This window comes from Tupaia chinensis, unplaced genomic scaffold (genome assembly GCF_000334495.1).
Source record: "Tupaia chinensis unplaced genomic scaffold, TupChi_1.0 Scaffold149309_1, whole genome shotgun sequence".
Lineage (NCBI taxonomy): Eukaryota > Metazoa > Chordata > Mammalia > Scandentia > Tupaiidae > Tupaia > Tupaia belangeri.
Window position 1 is genome coordinate 39,468 of NW_006209153.1, and position 6,000 is coordinate 45,467.

Consider the following 6,000-nt stretch of genomic DNA (forward strand, 5'->3'; position numbering starts at 1 on the left):
TAAAACACTTAAGCGTAATCTTTCAGAGGGTGAGGAATCATGGCATAATGATGATAAAATGCTACTTCTGGATCTGACGAGGAACACAGCTGTCTGATGGCAAGGCGAAGATTCTGGCTAAGCAAAAAGCTATGAGTTCACTCGCCTATTGCTCCAACAGAAGGGACGGAGTCTGGCTCCAGACTACTCAATACGTGATCCAGGAATTTACGCGCCACTCACATTTGCAGGTGCCGCCAAACCAGCCCACAGTGAACACCGATCTTCACTGTGAGTAACACTGTGATTTCTGCAGGGAGACCCTGAAGCAAACATATATGACCTCAGAGACAATTACAGGGAAGTCCTGTCTAAGTGTAAAGCCCCAGAGTCTGACAGCCATCCCAAGATGAGGCCATACTTACTGGCCTAACTTACTGGTTCTGAGTGACTTGGGGACATCATATATGCTTCTATACCTGCTTTGTTAAAAAAAAAAAACAAAACAAAAAAAAAACAGGAAATTCATACATATTCTCATTACCTACTCCTCTTAGTCCAAACTGCTCTTGTTGAGATTAACCAAATCATCACAGCCAAGGGCTTTCAGAGTCCGAAAGGAACATCATTTTATGTATACCACTTACTATTTCAGGGAAGAACCAGAACACACAGGAAGAGGAAAGCCCTTTCCTATAAGCCAGGAGGGACACTAAGTCAAATAATTTTCTAAGAAGAAACACAGACATAGAAAATAAAATGGAGAAATTAGACACAGAGAAAACAACAGAGATGCATCCACGGGAGCATTAATCACCTTGCTTGTACTTCATTACTCACGACTCATTCTGTTTGTTCATCTCTACAGCAACAGCAGGGTTGCCAGTAAACAAGGGATTAAAATTTTACAGGAGAAAAAAGGAATGGTATTAGCTGTTTTCTATCATTCACACTCAGCTGTTTGAAAAAGCAGAAAAGAGTTATGCTGGAAAATGGAAAAGAAATGCCCATTCAAAATACTTTTTGAAACAATCCATGCAGAAAGAAATCTGAGAATGTATTAAAATCGCAGAAACAAACAACAGCAATAACAAAAAAGCAAAACCCACCCACAGCACATAGGAATAAGGAGAGGAGTTGGCAGCTATGGGGAACGCAAAGGCTCAAAACCTGACTCCCATCACTACAGCTGCATTTTGCCTTGAAACTAGGGGATCACATCCCCTGGAAATTTAGAAAGTGTTTAAAAGTATGGTGGTTTTGGTTTGGGGGATCAAAAATTCAAACAGAAGCTGACAAAGAACAAGCAAAGAAAAATTCCCAAAGCTGTGAAACCTTGCTACTTAAGATAATGACAGAAATTTATGACTGCTTCCTTCCCCAGCAGAAAGCAGCACAATTAGAAGGGTGAAAACAACAGGCCCTTTGTACCAGCATGTTATGTTTTGCTTATTCTATTACGCATTGGCTGGGAGATAAGAATAAACAGGACAACACCCTGTCTAACCCTACGAGGAGGAGGTGGAGGGAAAAGCTGGTTACCCTCATTCTCGGGCATGTATGTGCACACCGTTTATTTGCAAATTGAGGTACTTAAGAAAATTGTGCGAGCAACAGTCAGGAACTGGTATTAGTACTGAGAAATCTTTTATTGCACAATCACATCTTTTAGGAACAAGTCATGTGTTACAGGGAGTTTTATAGTTTTTCTCTACTGTGAAGTACATTGAAGATACTTAAATAATTGAAAATTACTTCTCTATGCTCTTTATGTATTGATCCTATTTTTGTTCATTCATTTTTTAAAAAACTTAAATACTAGGATGAGTAAACATATAAGTATGGTTTCCTTCCCTATGACCTTGCCAAAAAAAAAGCATGCAGGAAGTCAATTAGCAGCTGTCAAGGGAAGAAAGTACGGTGGTCTGAGGGCTTCTCCCTTCTCTACAAAGGGAGAGTCACTAGTCTGGGTGCCAGGTGCCCTGACAGCTCCAGCAATGAATTCTGCTCAAAGACCACAGCTGTTAAGCTGGTCAGTTCTAGCTAGCCAGTCATCAGACAGTATGGTACTTGAGATCTGAAGAAAACAAGCCTCTCTTAAGGCTCTCTCCCAACAACCCTTGACTCCCTAAAATAATCAACCCCAACTCAACCTCTACCATGTCTTTTCTTCTCTTTCTCTGCCTCCTCTCCCTCCCTTCCCTCTTTTCTTTCTCTCTCTTGCTCTTTCTCAGGAGAGAAGGAATGAGGGACCACACGCCCAACCACAGCCAGTTCCATATCATAGGCATGCATGTGCCCACCATACTCAGGGAGGTCTCCAGACACAAAGCAGAACCTCTCCACCCGGGCAGCCTTGCAGCGTTGTGATGACCCGCTGCACCCCTGTCCAGTCTTGCCCTCTGCCATTTCTTGATGGCCCTCTTGCTCTTCCTCTTATGGATATAAAGGTAGCTTGGATGACCAAAGCCCTGAGGGACCATGGGCTCTCCTGGTACCCAAAGTGGATTTACAAAGGCGACTAAGGAAAGACATTTTAAAAGCTCAGTACTCTAGTCATACTTGCCTTCTTTTTCAGATGCATTAAGATGGCTTCTACCTTGGGGCCTTTGGACTTCATCTGTGTTGCTTTTCCCCCAGGTTACAATGTTGGCTCCTTTCTGTTCTGCCGTCTCATCCCAAATGTCATTCTTTGAGGAAGTCTTTCCCTCTCATCCTAACAACGCTAACTATTCTCCCACACTAACACTAACTTGGTTTTATTTTTGCCATAACACACCTTAATTACTTGTTTTCATGTAACTTTTTCTCCCCGGAACAGACTGTCCTCATGGACAGAGACCTGATCAATCTTGTTCACCATCATAGGCTCAGAATTTTCAGTATTACCTGGCACAACAATTTGTTCCACAGAAAGTTACTACAAGAATGGAGAATCAGACAAGCCATGACACTCTGCAGCATGATGCTCTGTGAGGCTGACTCACGTGGGAAGGTTGCCAGTTCACTTCCAAAGACTTCCCTGAGTACATTGGACATGCATATGTACATGCTCCAGGCTGAGCAAGGCTGGAAATGGATCACAGCATTGAGACCCTGTCAGTGTGCTGTCTCACGGTCTGTCTGCCCTTGTCTCTTTCACTCGTGGAAAAAGTAAACTTGAAAAAAAACATTTCAAGAGGGTCAGCTGGTGGCATGGTGGCTCTCACATGGCCAAATGTGCGATTTGAGTCCTGGATCTGGAAGCTTGAAAAAACATGCAGGTACGTGTGCATGAGTGACCAAAATCCCAAAGGAGGAAGAAATGGAGGAGAAGGGATTGTGGTGTGACCATGCCCCATGGCAGGTGCTTTCCGGTGAGCACACACATAAGTTGGCAATTTTTTTTAACTTCAAAAATGAATAAATAAACAATGAACAAAAGAACAAGACGAACTGGTATAGAACCAGTAGAACAAAGATCAAAGCAGAAGTTGTGACCTATCATCAGCCATTTTGCACCCCAATTTTCCCAGTGGGGCCAGGCTTGATGCTACACACAAATAGTTGAGGTGGGAAGCAGAGCTACAGGGCATATGGCTTTTTCACTCCATGCTCTAAATAGGAAACTACTCTGAAATAATTTCCAGGAGATTCTTGAAATTCAAATACAAGGGGAATAAAAAAGAATGTATCTGGATGTCAGCAAGGTAGTTCTGCCAACCTAATTATGCCCCGTGACGTGTAATTGTGAATTGCTGAAAGACAAATGGTGAAGCAATGCATTTACCATAAACACATACAGAGGTAAGACTGAGGCATTCATTTTTAAGCAACTGTCATAAATTTCGTTCCAGGATATTATTCCATTAACATTATTGCTATTATAACAAAGAGTGTAAGCATGATGATGAGCTCCTTTCATGTATTTCTCAATACTAGGAAATTAGACTTGTAGTCAATCCTTGGCTGAGACACTGAGAACATAGGCGGGCATGATGAAAATGGCAGAGTATTAATTGTATCAAGGAAGTCAGCTGCCCATACATTACAGAGTCATTTAAAATGCATTCATAACTTCATATAGACATCTTAGTGCCGAATCCAAGAAATACACCCCACAGTCCTGATAAGGCAGAGTCAGTCTTCACATAAGGCAAAAATAAAAGGAAACCAAAGCAAAGCCGGGGTGTACCAAATGAGAGAGGTATGAAAATGGAACTGTCAATAGAGTGTCTTAAAGGCAAACAAGTGATTTTTCTCAGAATCAGAATAGAATGAAAACATCTCTCCCCAGGAACAGTGATTTAGAAAAGTAGCGAGTCGATAAGTAATGGCTCCTGTTTTAGTAGAAGGTGACAAAAATCATGAAGGGCAGTACTGATAAATGTCCTAGCTGCTGCTATGTTTGAAAAGCATTGCAAACTCTAAAACGTTGTATGTGCATTATTTATCTTCTTCTGAATTGATTTGTACAAATGTATTTTTTTCCCACTTCACCGAAATACCTGAATCAGGGTCAAAAACGGAATCAGACAAGAGAGTTTTAAGCTTACTCATACAAACTATGAAATGTAATATTTAAAATTCAGTAAAAATATCATACATACTATGAGATGTAATATTTAAAATACAGTGAAAATAAAGGAATTTTGATCTTGCATACACGTTTATAAATGCAAAAAAAGCATTTAGTTTACTGAGTAATCCTTTGATCTCTCAGCATACTAAACTAACAGGACAATGGTAAGTTTCAGTGTCGAAGACTTTTTGGAGGCCTCCTCTTAGCCTTGGGGTTTCTCTATTTTTGTGTAGGGTACAGAGCTGACCTACAAGACTGTCGTTTTGTTCCAGCTTTGCTTTACAGAACATCAAGCAAAGCCTTGACCATAAATAAAGCAGCAGGACTCCAGTAGCCAGCTGAGTCATAAACCCCACTCAGCTGCATGTGGCTCAAGGTGTTGGGATCCCAAGAGTCAAGCCAAGCAAGTGGAATCAATTTAAGTCAGTTTGGAAAAACAGTGCGCCACCACGTAGCCCCCCCCCCAACTCAAACTGGCAGTGGAAGACACCACATCCCCCTTCCATAGCTAGAACACAAGGAAGGCAACTAAGCCCAGGAAAACGTCCAGACACAGTCTAAAAGGGAGGAAAAAAAGATATTTGACAACCAACCACAAATTTTTAAATGTACGGTTCTTCTGTTTCTAGGCATAAAAGCAGTCTTGTTGCTGCTGAGTTATTATCACCATCACATTTTTTGACATTTGTGCCCAGTACCATTTCGCCTCAGGGTATTAGGCTTATTACTTTAAAAATACAGAGTTAAGCATGTTTAAATCGCTTTAAATATCTCAAAAAGCGGCAAACACAGAGCCTACCTGCTTGGGCATGAAAACTTGAAAAGAGAAGCTTTATAGAATGGCCTGCAGGTCAACAAATTCTGGTTTTGGCAGACTAATGTCAGGAAGGAGCTACAGAAAATAAGGTCCTGTGTACGAAAACGACCCTGCCCTCGGTGTCCTCGGGCCAGAAGTGTTTGCAAAGATGTCCTGAAAAACTGCAACTCTCATAAAATGTTAAAAACTCCCAAATAAATATGGCCCCTTCAAACGTGTACAAATGAGAAACATTTTATGAACAACCATTTTTTTTCACCAATAAGTCTGCTTAAATTAAGTCCAGCAGACTCTTTAAAGGGATCCAAGAAGCCCCCTTGGTAAGACAAATTCTATATATAGACATCCAAGACAATTATATGATGCACGTAACCAAATATATATAATTATCCTAGTTTCTATGTTCCCATTATCTTCATAAATACAGGATAAAAATCAGTTTAAATGACTTTCTCAGACCTCCTTGAGGATTAAGGCAAGCTAGCCAGCTTTTAAAAAGTATATGTATGTAGTAAAGATCAAAAGCAAATGTTCTGGTCACTTCTTTTCTACTCATGGGTTTTACTAAGAATGTGTGCAGTTTTCAGGGAAAACACCACAAATGACAGCTGTTCAGAAGCATGGAAATTAATTGGCAGCAGGA